This window comes from Aotus nancymaae, unplaced genomic scaffold (assembly GCF_030222135.1).
Source record: "Aotus nancymaae isolate 86718 unplaced genomic scaffold, 86718_ANA_hifiasm-v0.15.2.pri h1tg000099l, whole genome shotgun sequence".
In the NCBI taxonomy this organism is placed as follows: Eukaryota; Metazoa; Chordata; class Mammalia; order Primates; family Aotidae; genus Aotus; species Aotus nancymaae.
In genome coordinates this window covers 5,482,965-5,497,700 of record NW_026988514.1, presented here as the reverse complement: position 1 = coordinate 5,497,700, position 14,736 = coordinate 5,482,965, and the positions used below count along the sequence as shown (strand labels likewise).

The window sequence follows — 14,736 nt, the reverse complement described above, 5'->3', positions numbered from 1 at the left end:
AAGGTGTGTATGGTGGGAGGTGACTACTAAGTAAGAAATGCATACTCAGTGAAAACAAGCTCCACAAATGAAGGATAAATAAAAATATTTCCATGTGAACAAAATCTGGCAGAATTTGTTACCATGAAATCTGTAATAAGTGAAATATTAAAGGAAATTTTTCAGCCTGGAGGAAAATGGTTTCAGATGGAAGTGCTAAAAAGGATAAAAATTGCCAGAAATAGTAAAGTGGGGAAAAACACAAAAGAATATTGACTAAAGCCCTTCTGTGTGGTCATGCTGAGCCAGTGCCTGGGCCTGGAACTGGGCTGCAGAACCTCAGCTTCGCCCACCGCCTCCTGACCATGGACCCCTGCAAAGTGAATGAGCTTCAGGCCTTTGTGAAGATGTATAAGCAGGATCTAAGCATTCTGCACACTGAGGAAATGCACTTCCTGAGGGAGCGGGTGGAGAGTATGGGGGTAAAATACCACCTGTTACTCAGAAAGCTAAATTGGAAGAAAATATCAAGGAAGAAAAACCTGATAGTAAGAAGGTAGAGGAAGACCTAAAGGCAGGCAAACCATCAAGTGAAGAAAATGATCTGGAAATTGATAATGAAGGTGTGATTGAATCAGACACTGATACCCCTCAAGAAATGGGAGATGAAAATGCAGAGATAACAGAGGAGATGATGGATCAGGTAAATGATAAGAAAGTGGCTGCTATTGAAGCCCTAAAGGATGGTGAATTTCAGAAAGCCATTGACTTATTCACAGATGCCATCAAGCTGAATCCTTGCTTGGCCATTTTGCATGCCAAGAGGGCCAGTGTCTTTGTCAAATCACAGAAACCAAATGCTGCCATCCGAGACTGTGACAGAGCCATTGAAATAAATCCTGATTCAGCTCAGCCTTACGAGGCGAGGGAAAACACAGACTCCTAGGCCACTGGGAAGAAGCAGTCCATGATCTTGCCATTGCCTGTAAATTGGACTATGATGAAGATGTGAGTGCAATGCTGAAAGAAGTTCAACCTAGGGCACAGAAAATTGCAGAACATCAGAGAAAGTATGAGTGAAAACGTGAATAGCGAGAGATCAAAGAAAGAATAGAAAGAGTTAAGAAGCCTCCAGAAGAGCATGAGAGAGCCCAGAGAGAGGAAGAAGCCAGTTGACAGTCAGGAGCTCAGTATGGCTCTTTTCCAGGTGGCTTTCCTGGGGAAATGTCAGCTTGTTTTCCTGGAAGAATGCCTGGAATGGGAGGGGTCATGCCTGGAATGGCCAGAATGCCTGGACTCAATGAAATTCTTAGTGATCCGGAGGTTCTTGCAGCCATGAAGGATCCAGAACTTATGGTGGCCTTCCAGGATGTGACTCAGAACCCAGCACATATGTCAAAATACTGGAGCAACTTCAAAGGTTATTAATCTTATCAGCAAATTGTCAGCCAAATTTAGAGGTCAAACATAATGCCCTTTTGATAGATAAAGCCCTTGCTGAACGAAAAGCAACCTTGATTACCTTATGGATATCTCAATTTAAACCAGTGTACCTCTGAACCTTCTCATCAAGAGAGCTGGGGTGCTTTGAAGATAATCCCTACTCCTCTCCCCTAAATGCAGCTGAACCATTTTACAGTGGTTTGCCATTAGGGTATTCATTCAGATAATGTTTTCCTACTAGGAATTACAAACTTTAACACTTTTTAAACTTAAAAATATTTAAGACAAATTTAAAGGGCCTGTTAATTCTTATATTTTTCTTTACTAATCATTTAGGAATTCTTTTTCTTTGAATTATTGGCCAGGGAAGATACTTATGTATAGAAGATTTTTGCTCTAATTTAAGTGAAATAAAAGTTTCTTAGTGTGAAGCAAACATAACTCATTTGTAGATAAAGTTTGTGTTGCATATGTGGTTCCTGAAGCATTTTGACTTGTCTTTTTAAATACTTTATCTTTTTTTTCAAAGATTTATTTTAATAAAACAAATTGGGATCACCAGTATTTTAGTAGGAGCTGGGTAGGGACTGGAAGTACTTGACAGGGCAGCAGCAATCTTGCTGTGTTTTATATAACATGCATCCTTGGGAAAGTTGCCCTTAAATCTTACACTGTGGTGAAGGGATGGTTTTTTCTGTAATGCTGCAGTAGAGTTAGAGTACCTAGTTTTGTCTTTGTCTAATATGTCTAATAAATGTATGTTATTATTTCCACATGGGAGAAATAAGGGAGTACTTTTCTTTTTTATTTCTATGCTTAAAATTCTCTTTCCTAGTCAAAAAATGCCCAACTCTGGGTCTACTTTCTGCTTGTTATGTTTTTCTCCCTTACTTTTCTTGAGCTAAAGACAGGCTTTTTCCACCAGCGTCATCACTGCTATCATCATTAACAGAATAATTATACAAGCATATTTAATGCTGAGTTTAATTTAATATGTAATACATATGGTAATCGTAGGGTAATACCCACAACAACTGTGGTTTCTTACTCGACCATAAGAATGCTTATTTAAGTTCTACTCTGGCAAAATCTTGTCATATCAAAAAACATCAGAAAGAGGGATTCCTTTTGGTGTTTGGTCTTCTACTTAGAAAATACCTATTACAGTTAGAGTTTATCTTGTAGTAATCATCTTTGTATTTTGAAGATAATAAGGTTTGAATTAAATTGATATACACATTGGGGAGCCAATTTTTTTGATCCAATGTAAATTATAAATGAGATAATCCACAGTTATTCATTGTGGAATTGTTGAAACTATGAAAGACTCATTGTCTTTGTATTCAGCTCTTCCTTAAGTAGTGTAACCATACCCCCACCTCTGCTTGCTTTCTTTCCCTCCCCTCCAATGATAAAGGAAATGATAAATGTTCTACTGTGCATTCAATTCTTATTGTAAATAAAACTAAGTATTGGCATTATACCTGACATTGCCACATTTCTACCAATGTTTCAACTTAAAGTGCTAGTGTTTAAAAACATTTTCAAGGGGTAAAACCTTCCATACTTTGCTTATTTGAAGAATCAGTGGTAGGAGCAGTGAAGTAAATTCTATGGAGTACATTTCTAAAATAGCACATTTCTGAAATCATAAGTTTATTCAGGTTGTAACCTTTTGCCCTGCACAAGCAGACAGAAATGCATCTGTTACGTAAATGAGAAAAAGCTATTATGCTGATGGAGCATGCTTTTTAAATCCTTTAAAAACACTTACCATATAAACTTGCAAAAGAAAAAAAGAATACTGACTAAAGTAATGACAATAATAGTGTCCTCTGGGGTCCATAACATTTGTGAAGTAAAATACATGAAACAATAGCACAAATAGTGGAGAGAATATATACAGGTAACAGTTATAAAGTTGTGCATTATTTTCAACACAATAAAAGTACCAATTTAAGGTAGATTACAATATTTCAAGGATGTATATTGAAATATTCATGATAATCACTAAAAGAACAATGCAACAAATATGAAACTAAAAATCTGGTAAAGAAGATGAAATAAAACCTGAAAAAACTTGATTCATCCAATAGAAATCTAGAAAGTAGAGTCAAAGAAAAAGTATGGATACAGTAATTAGAAAGCAAATACCAAAGCGAAAGGCCTGAACCCAATCGTATCAGTGATGATGTTAAATGTAAATGATCTAAGCACTTTAATTAAAAGGCTGAAATTTTCAGACTATTAAAAAAAAAAGCAAGTATACGCTCTTTAAAAGAGGCATGTTTTAAATATAAGAGACAGATAGGTTAAAATTAAATGGCTCAAGAAAAATTATTGCATACATCAGTCAGAGGACTTGCATAAGAATGTTTGCAGCAGCTTTAAATACATAAAGTAGACCAAACCTGGAAACGACTCAGAATATATCACTGCTACATGCAATACACGAATAAATCTCGCAGGCACCATACCGAGCAAATGGCACTAGGCACAATAATGTACATCTTCCATAATTTTATTTGTATGATGGCTAACAGCAGTTAAAACCAATCAATGGTAATTGGAGTCAGAATAGGTGTTATCTCTGAAGGAAGGAGTACACGGACTGGGAAATGCACAATGAAAAGTTTGAAGATAAATGTTCTGCATCTTCATCTGGGAAGTGGTTTTATATATATAATATATACAATTTATTCTATATATTTGTATATAATATATACTATAAATATATAAATATGTTTATATACTTATACACTTTTTTATGTCATATATATTTATATAATTTATCTATTAAATAAATATATTTATTTACATAAATATAATATAAATATATTTATTTACATAAATATAATATAAATATATTTATTTACATAAATATAATATAAATATATTATGTATTTATATTTTATACAAATATATATATTTATTGAGGTGTATCTTTAGGATCATTTCCCTTTGCTCACTGAAATAAATGTATGTTAGACCTCACCTAAGAAGAAGGAACAGAAACAAGCAAATGCATGAATGTGACCAAAGTGCTTACATGTATTTCTAATCTTCCATTATTAGAAACTTAGGTTGTAGCCAATTTTTCACTCTAACAAAAATATTCTTGGAAGGAAAATGATACCACATTTATTAATCTTACAAAATAAGAATAAACAATTGTCTATATAGTAATGATAAAGATAGCAAAGTAATGATAAGGAAAGGGAGTTAGTCTACTTAATAGGGGTTGCCTCCATCCCCTCTGCAACTCCACTTCCACTGACTCCCAAAGAGAGCTTTAAATTTCCAAATCCAAATACACAGGAAGGAGAAGGCCGAACAAATTTGCTGTCAATTTCTGAGATAAAAGGACCAAGTCACTTCTCATCTGCCCACATTTCTAATGTCCAGCCCTCCCTTCTAGGATACAGTCTGAGGGCATCCCTCTTTATTGCACAGAGGAGAAAGCCCAGCTAGGTAACTGAGTGTATGACTCGGTCCGATGAAGGTAAGGCTGACAAGGCAGAACCAGTCCACTGTCACCAAGTCACAGATGGCCAGCCCTGAAGGAAAGAGCCGCTTGTTATGAGGTGTGCGGAGACAAGCTAGTATCCCAGCACATCCATCCTGCGGTGCATGTGCACATCTGGCACCAATTCCCCCACTCCCTTTCTAGGGAGGGCTGTGTGTGTGTGCATGGGTGTGTGTGTGTGTGTGCATGTGTGTGTGTCTGTGCATGTGTGTGTGTGTGTGTAAGAGCCATCTAAGTAGATGAGCACTTCTAGCAAGCAAGGCACAAAGGACAGATGTCGCACTACTGTGATAAGTTAAAGAGGAGGCTGCTAAAAAATGTGCTTTCCCAGGGCCACCTCTGGAAGGAGGAGGTCACATCAAGACATTCCCCTTTGCTTTTCACAAGGAAGTCATGTTAAAAGAGTTTTGGGAGATGAACTTCTGACCCAAATTTGTGCAGATAGGTGACTCTCTTTTTAGTTAGTGCTCAAATGCTTCCTCCTGAGATTCTCGAATTTTGCCTCTTTCTCATGGTCCTTTTAAAGAACATGATATCTATGTGTCATCTCTGATACGCACCAGCTTAGGCCTCACGCCCCACGTACCATGGGCTTTTGGCAGTGTCTGCAGTGCCTGGTATGGTCCTTACCTCCCTTGCTCCACCCTTCCCTCTACAGCACCCTTCATCCCTCCTTTCCCTGCAGGTGCCATAACTCTCTGCCAGCCCACATGTCATTACCCAATTTCTCAGGTATCCTCTGCCTTCTTGTGGCTTTCTCAGGGCTTTCTTCTGTTTCTCATGGTTCTCCAGGGTTTTTAAGCTCCATGGAGGAGGAGGACACTCTGCCTCCCTTGTCCAGGCAGTACTGCCCAGGAGGTGCAGATATATCCTTGACTTCCTGCAGGTACATCCTTGACTGTACGTTGCCCTCTAGAATTTTCCAGACAGGTGTAGCTGTGCTATGGGACAGAGTTTGAGCATTTCTGAGTCTCAGTTAAAACACATCTAATCTCATCACAGTGTCACCTGACTCCAAACAGGAAAGACATCTGTTAGTGGGAGGTCACCTTTGATTGAGTGTAAAAGAAAGAAGCAAGGACAGGCTGGCATGGAGTAAAAGCCAGTAAAAGCCACACTGTCCCAGGCTGTGCACCACCCTTTGGCACTCATCGTGAGCTCTAGGCTCTTGCCTTTGAAGTTTCACAGTCCTGTGGATCAGGGCCCTTACTAGACTATAAGAATATTATAGATGGAGAGAGAGATCCAAGATGGCTGATCACTAGCAGCTCGGGCTCCTAGCTCCCAGTGAAAGTGCAGAGAACGAGAGGACGCCACACTTTCAGATGAATATTTGTTGACCAGGAGATTCCCAGCAGAGAAGCCCCACGTGTCACCAGGGCGACTCTTGTGGCCGGTGCGGCGGTTTTGCTGGTGCCTTAGCGCGCCAGTTTTTGGTGCAGAATCCGGATATTCCCGGGCAGAAAAGCACCATCAATCTTAACACCGCGGTTTTGGCCGGCGCAGTGGACTGCTCAGATTTCGGCGCTGGGAATCAACAAGTTGGATGTCTGCTCAGAGACCTAGTTAGAAAGTCGGTAATTACAAAGACAACAGACGGATAAATATATAATGAAGGGAAGAAATCAGCGTAAAAAGGCAGAGAATACTCAAAATCAGAATGCCTCTCCCTCTACAGGGGATTGCAATTCCTCATCAGTAACGGAACAAGGCTTAATAGATTACGAGTGTGTTCCAATAACAGAAGCAGGCTTCAAAACGTGGGTGATAAGAAACTTCTGTGAATTAAAAGAACTTGTTCTAACCCATTGCAAAGAAACTAAGAACCTTGAAAAAAGGTTTGACGAAATGTTAACGAGAATGGACAATTTAGAGAGGAATATAAGTGAATTGATGGAGCTGAAAAACACAACACGAGAACTTCGCGAAGCATGCACAAGTTTAAACAGTCGAATTGATCAAGTAGAAGAAAGGACATCAGAAGTCGAGAACCAGCTCAGTGAAATGAAACGAGAAGACAAGATTGGAGAAAAAAGGATGAAAAGGAATGAGCAAAGTCTCCAGGAAATATGGGACTATGTGAAAAGACCTAATTTACGTTTGATAGGTGTACCTGAATGTGATGAAGAGAATGAATCCAAGTTGGAAAATACTCTTCAGGATATCATTCAGGAAAATTTTCCCAACCTGGCAAGGCAGGGTAATATTCAACTCCAGGTAATACAGAGAACACCACAAAGATATTCTTCAAGAAGACCAACCCCAAGGCACATAATCGCCAGATTTATTAGGGTTGAAATGAAGGAGAAAATACTAAGGGCAGCCAGAGAGAAAGGTCAGGTTACCCATAAAGGGAAACCTATCAGACTTACAGCAGATCTCTCAGCAGAAACCCTACAAGCCAGAAAAGAGTAGGGACCAATATTTAACATCCGTAAAGAAAAAAACTTTCAACCCAGAATTTCCTATCCAGCCAAAGTAAGCTTTATAATCGAAGGAAAAATTAAATCCTTTGCGAACAAACAAGTACTTAGAGAGTTCACCACCACCAGGCCTGCTTTACAAGAGCTTCTGAAAGAAGCACTATACATATAAAGGAACAACCAATATCAGCCTTTCCAAAAATATATCAAAAAGAAAAGAACATTAACACAACGAAAAATTTACAGTAACTAATGGGCAAAACAGCCAGCTAGCATCAAATGCTAGTATTAAAGTTATATATATTCTAATCGGATAAAAAGCCAAAACCCATTGCTATGCTGCATCCAGACCCATCTCACTTTTGCAACGATACACAAAGACTCAAAACAAAGAGAAGGAGGAAGATTTATCAACCAATCAGAGAGTAAAAATAAACAAATAAAAAGCAGGAGATGCAATTCTCGCCTCTGATAAAGTAGACTTTAAAGTAACAAAGAACAAAAAAGGCAAAGAAGGACATTACATAATGGCAAAAGGATCAATGTAACAAGAAGAGCTAATGATTTTATAGATCAACGAGACAGAAAATTAACAAGGACATCCAGGACTTGAACTCAGACCCGGAACAAGTAAACTTAATAAACATTTATAGAACTCTCCACTTCAAATACATAAAACATACATTACCACCTCACACCTATTCCATAAGTGACTACATAATTGGAAGTAAATCACTCCTCAGTAATCGCATAGCATTTCATAGGTTTAAATGAAATATTGGTTGGCTGTTCCTTCCTGTTTACATCAAGTATAATTATTGATATAAAAGAGGTTTTCAATACCCATTACTAAACTGCATTCTAGCCTGGGCAAGAAAGCAATACTCCCATTCTCTCTCTCTCTTTCTCTTCCTTTTTCCTCCTCTTCTTTATTCTTTTTATTTCTTTCTTTCAAAAAAAAAAAAGAATATTATAGATGATTATTACATGAATAATAAGCAGCACTCCTAATGCCAAAAACACAGAGGTGAGTAGTTACCTGGCCATGCTACATTCATGTAGTAGTGAACATTTCCAGTCTGTTGGCCTCATTTTTGACATCTAAAAAATGATTAGAAGGATCCTAGAAGCTTATGAATGCTCCTTCAATATGTATCTTTCTGTGAATCAGAGTCCTGGGATGCAAACATAAGCATTTTTCTAAAAATTTTACTCTGAGTTCAGGGATACATGTGCAGAATGTGCAGGTTTGTTACATAGGTATAATCTGCCATGGTGGTTTGCTGCATCTATCAACCCATCACCTAGGTTTTAAGCCCCGCATACCTTAGATATTTGTCCCAATGCTCTCCCTCCCCTCGGCTCACACCTCCTGACAGGCCCCTGTGTGTGCTGTTCCCCTGCCTGTGTCCATGTATTCTCATTGTCCAATTTCCACTTGTGAGTGAGAAAATGCGGTGTTTAGTTATCTGTTCCCATGTTAGTTTGCTGAGGATGATGGCTTCCAGCTTCATTCATGTTTCTGCAAAACACATGTTCTCATTCTATATTCTGAGAATAGCTGCATAGTATTCCATAGTATATATGTACCAGATTTTCTTTATCCAGTCTGTCATTGATGAGCATTTGGTTTGGTTCCATGTCATTGCTATTGTAAATAGTGCTGCAGTAAACCTAGGTGTGCCTGTATTTTTGTAGTATAATGATTTGTATTCCTTTGGGTATATATCTAGTAATGGGATTGCAGGGTCAAATGATATTTCTGATTCTACATCATTGAGGAATTGTCATACTGTCTTCCACAATGGTTAAACTAATTTATATTTCCACCAACATTTAAAAGCATTCCTATTTCTCCACAGCTGTGCCAGCATCTATTTTTTTTCCTGTTTAATAATCGTCATTCTGACTGGTGTGAGATGGTTTTGATTTGCATTTCTCTAATGATCAGTGATGATTTTCATATGTTTGTTGGTCACATAAATGTCTTCTTATGCGAAGTGTCTATTCATATCCTTTGCCCACTTTTAGATGGGTTTGTTTTTTTCTTATAAATTTCTTCAATTTCCTTGTGGATTCTGGATATTAGACCTTCTTTGTCAGATAGGTAGATGGCAAATTTTTTCTCCCATTCTGTAAGTTACCTGTTTACTCTGATGCTAGTTTCTTTTGCCATGCAGAAACTCTTTAGTTTAATTAGATCCCATTCATCAAGTTTGGCTTTTATTGCAATGGCTTTGGGTGTTTTATTCATGAAGTCCTTGCCCATGTCTGTGTCCTGAATGGTATGGCCTAGGTTTTCTTCCAGGGTTTTTATGGTTTTGGGTTTTACATTTAAATCTTTAATTCATCTTGAGTTAATTTTTGTACAAGGTGCAAGGAAGGGATCCAGTTTCAGTTTTCTGATTATGGAGAGGCAGTTTTCTCAGCACCATTTATTAAATAGGGAATCTTTCCCCATTGCTTGCTTTTGTCAGGTCTGTCAAAGATCAGATTGTTGTAGATATGTGGTATTATTTCTGAGGTCTCTGTTCTGTTCCATTGGTGTATATATCTGTTTTGGTACAAATATCATGCTGTTTTTGATACTGTAGCCTTGTAGTATAGTTGGAAGTCAAGTAGTGTGATGCCTCCAGCTTTGTTCTTTTGCTTATGATTGTCTTGTTTATATGGGCTATTTTTGGTTCCATATGAAATTTAAAGTAATTTCTTCTAATTCTGTGAAGAATGTCAATAGTAGTTTGATGGTAATAGCACTGAATCTATAAATTGCTTTGGGCAGTATGGCCATTTTCACAATATTAATTCTTCCTATGAGCATGAAATGTTTTCCATTTGTTTGTGTCCTCTCTTATTTCCTTGAACAGTGGTTTGTAGTTCTCTTTGAAGAGGACCTTCACATCCCTTGTAAACTGTATTCCTAGATATTTTATTCTCTTTGTAGTAATTGTGAATAGGAGTTCATTCATTATTTGGCTCTCTGCTTGTACATGGGAATGCCTGTGATTTTTGCACATTGATTTTGTATCCTGGGGCTTTGCTGAAGTTGCTTATCAGCTTAAGGAGATTTTGGGCTGAGACAATGGGGTTTTTAAAATATAGAATCATGTCATCTACCAACAGAGACAATTTGACTTCCTCTCTGCCTATTTGAATGCCCTTTATTTCTTTCTCTTGCCTGATTGCCCTGGCCAGAACTTCCAGTACTATGTTGAATAGGAATGGTGAGAGAGGGCATTCTTGTCTTGTGCCTCTTTTCGAAGGGAATGCTTCCAGCTTTTTGCCCATTCAGTATGATATTGGCTATGGGTTTGTCATACGTAGCTCTTATTATTTTGAGATATGTTCCATCAATACCTAGTTTATTGAGAGTTTTTCACATGAAGAGATGTTGAACTCTACCGAAGGCCTTTTCTGCATCTATTGAGATAATCATGTGGTTTTTGTCACTGGTTCTCTTTATATGATGGATTATTTTATTCATTTGCATATATTGAACCAGCCTTTCATCTCAGGTATGAAGCTGACTTGATCATGGTGGATAAACTTTTTTTTTTTTTTTTTTTTTTTGAGACGGAGTTTCGCTCTTGATACCCAGGCTGGAGCGCAATGGCGCGATCTCGGCTCACCGCAATCTCCGCTTCCTGTGTTCAGGCAATTCTCCTGCCTCAGCCTCCTGAGTAGCTGGGATTACAGGCACGCGCCACCGTGCCCAGCTAATTTTTTGTATTAGTAGAGACGGGGTTTCACCATGGTGACCAGGATGGTCTCGATCTCTTGACCTCGTGATCCACCCGCCTCGGCCTCCCAAAGTGCTGGGATTACAGGCTTGAGCCACCGCGCCCGGCCGGTGGATAAACTTTTTGATGTGCTGCTGGATTTGGCTTGCCAGTATTTTATTGAGGATTTTCACATCAATGTTTATCAGGGATATTGGCCTAAAGTTTTCTTTTTTGGTTGTTTCTCTGCCAGGTTTTGGTATCAGGATGATGCTGGTCTCACAAAATGAGTTAGGGAGAAGTCCGCCTTTTTCAATTGTTTGTAACAGTTTCAGAGGAATGGTGCCAGTTCCTCTTTGTACCTCTGGTAGAATTTGGCTGTGAATCTGTCTGGTCCTGGGCTTTTTTTTTTTTTTTTGGTTGGTAGGCTATTAATTACTGCCTCAGTTTTAGAACTTGCTATTGGTCTATTCAGGGATTCGACTTCTTCCTGGTTTAGTCTTGGGAGGGTATATGTGTCCAGGAATTTATCCATTTCTTTTAGATTTTCTATTTTATTTGCTTAGGGGTATGTATAGTGTTCTCTGATGGTAATTTGTATTTCTGTGGCAACAGCGGTGATATCCCCTTTATCATTTTTTATTGTGTCTATTTGATTATTCTTTCTTTTCATCTTTATTAGTCTAGTTAGTGGTCTATTTTGTTGTTTTTTTTTTTGTTTTTTTTTTTCTTCAAAAAAACCAGCTCCTGGATTCATTGATGTTTTGAAGGGCTTTTTGTGTCTCTATCTCCTTCAGTTCTGCTCTGCCCTTAGTTAATTCTTGTCTTCTGCTAGCTTTTGAATTTGTTTGCTCTTGCTTCTGTAATTCTTTTATTTGTGATGTTAGGGTGTTGATTTGAGATCTTTCCAGCTTTCTGATGTGGGCATTTAGTGCTACAAATTTCCTTCTTAACACTGCTTTAGCTGTGTCCCAGAGATTCTGGTATGTTGTCTCTTTGTTCTCATTGGTTTTGAAGAAATTCTTGATTAGTGCTATGAATTTCCCTCTTAACACTGCTTTAGTTTTGTCCCAGAGATTCTGGTACATTGTCTCTGGTACATTTTCATTGGTTTCAAGGGACTTCTTGATTTCTGCCTTAATTTTGTTATTTACCCTGGAGTCATTCAGGAGCAGTTTGTTTAATTTCCATGTAGTTATGCAGTTTTGAGTGAGTTTCTTTATCCCAAGTTCTAATTTAATTGCAGTGTGGTTGGAGAGACTGTTCTGATTTCAGTTCTTTTTCATTTGCTGAGGAGTGTGTTACTTCCAATAATATGGCTGATTTTAGAATGGCACTGAGAATAATCTATATTCTATTGATTTGAGGTGGGGAGTTCTGTAGATGTCTATTAGGTCCACTTGATCCAGAGCTAAATTCATATCCTGAATATCCTTATTAATTTTTTATCTCATTGATCTGTCTAATATCAATGGTGGGGTGTAAAAGTCTCCCACCATTATTGTGCAGGAGTCTGTCTCTTTGTAGGTCTATAAAAACTTGTTTTATGAATCTGGGTGCTCCTGTATTGGGTGCACATATGTTTAGGATAGTTAGTTCTTCTTGTTGCGTCATTCTCTTTACCATTATGTAATGCCCTTCGTTGTCTTTTTTTGATCTTTGGTAGTTTAAAGTCTGTTTTGTCCAAGAGTAGGATTGCAAGCCCTGCTTTGTTTTTTCTTTCCATTTGCTTGGTAAATATTCCTTCGTCTCTTTATTTTGAGCCTATGTGTGTTTTTGCATGTGAGATGGGTCTCCTGAATACAGCACACTGATGAGGCTTGACTATCCAATTTGCCTGTCTGTGTCTTTTAATTGGGGCATTTAGCCCATTTACACTTAAGGTTAGTATTGTTATGTGTGAATTTGATCTTGTCATCATGATGCTACTGGTTATTTTGCACAGCAGTTGATGTGATTTCTTGATAGTGTCATTGGTCTTTATATTTTGATGTGTTTTTGCAGTGGCTGATATGAGTTTTGTCTTTCCATATTTAGTGCTTCCTTCAGGGGCTCTTATAAGGCAGGCCTGGTGGTAACAGAATCCCTTAGCATTTGCTCGTCTGTAAAAGATTTTATTTCTCCTTTGCTTATGAAGCTTAGTTTGGCTGGATATGAAATTCTGTGTTGAAAATTCTTTTCTTTAAGAATGCTGAGTATCGGTCCCCACTCTCTTCTGGCTTTTAGGCGTTTCTGCTGAGAGATCCACTGTTAGTCTAATGGGCTTCCCTTTGTAGGTGACCTTATCTTTCTCTCTGGCTGCCCTTAATATTTTTTCCCTCATTTCAACCTTGGAGGATCTGATGATTATGTGTCTTGGGGTTGAACTTCTTGTAGAGTATCTTAGTGTGTTATCTGTATTTGCTGAATTTGAATGTTGGCCTGTCTTGCTAGGTTGGGGAAGTTTTCCTAGATAATATCCTGAAGTGTATTTTCCAACTTGGTTCCATTTTCCCTGCCACTTTCAGGTACACCAATCAATCGTAGGTTTGGTCTTTTAACATAGTCCCATATTTCTTGGAGGCTTTGTTCATTCTTTTTTATTCTTTTTTCTCTAATTTTGTCCATATGTCTTATTTCAGCAACATGGTCTTCAATCTCTGATATCCTTTCTTCTGCTTGATTGATTTGTCTATTGATACTTGTGTGTGCTTCAGGAAGTTCTCATGCTGTGTTTTGCAGCTCCATCAGGTCATTTATGTTCTTCTCTAAACTGATTATTATAGTTAGCAGTTTCTGTAACCTTTTATCAAGGTTCTTAGCTTCCTTGTATTGTGTGAGAACATGCTCCTTTAGCTCGGAGGAGTTTTTATTACCCACCTTCTGAAGTCTACTTCTGTCAGTTTTTCAGTCTCATTCTTTGTCCAGTTTTGTGTTCCTGCTGGAGAGGAGTTGTGATCATTTGAAGGAGAAGAGGCATTCTGGCTTTTGGAATTTTCAGCATTTTTGTGCTGTTTTTTTCTCATCTTCATGGATTTATCTACCTTTGATCTTTGAGGCTGATGACCTTTGGATGGGGTATCAGGTTTTGGTATCAGGATGATGCTGGTCCCATAAAATGAGTTAGGGAGGAGTCCACCCTTTCTGTTTGTTACTTAGTCTTCTAACAGTCAGGTTCCTCTTCTGCAGCTCTGCTGCAGCTTGCTGGAGGTCCACTCCAGACCCTATTTGCCTGAGTGTTACCAATGGAGGCTGCAAAACAGCAAAGATTGGTCCCTGCCCCTTCCTCTGGAAGGTTTGTCCCAGCAGGGCACGGACATGATGCCAGCTGGAACTCTCCTGTATGAGGTGTCTGGCGACCCCTGTTGGGAGGTCTTACCCAGTCAGGAGGCCTGGGGTCAGGGACCCACCCAAGGAAGCAATCTGACTGTCCCTTATAGGGGCTGGCATGCTGCGCTGAAGGAATCGCCCTCGTCCAGATTGCCCAGAGTCTCCAGAGCCAGCAGGCAGGAAAGATTAAGTCCGCTGAACCTGAGACCATGCTGCCTCTTCCCTCAGGTGTTCTGTCCCAGCGAGATGAGAGTTGATCTTTAAGCCCCCGATGAGCTGGATTCCTGCAGAGATGCTTTCTGAGGAGGAATTTAGAGAGGCAGTCTGGCCACAGCCA

The 14,736-nt window shown here is 38.8% G+C and overlaps 1 pseudogene; it reads left to right on the top strand.

Moving 5' to 3' along the window:
* Positions 1-344: 344 nt before the first annotated feature.
* On the top strand, positions 345-1,071 carry LOC105733248 (hsc70-interacting protein-like; annotated as a pseudogene).
* Positions 1,072-14,736: the final 13,665 nt, after the last annotated feature.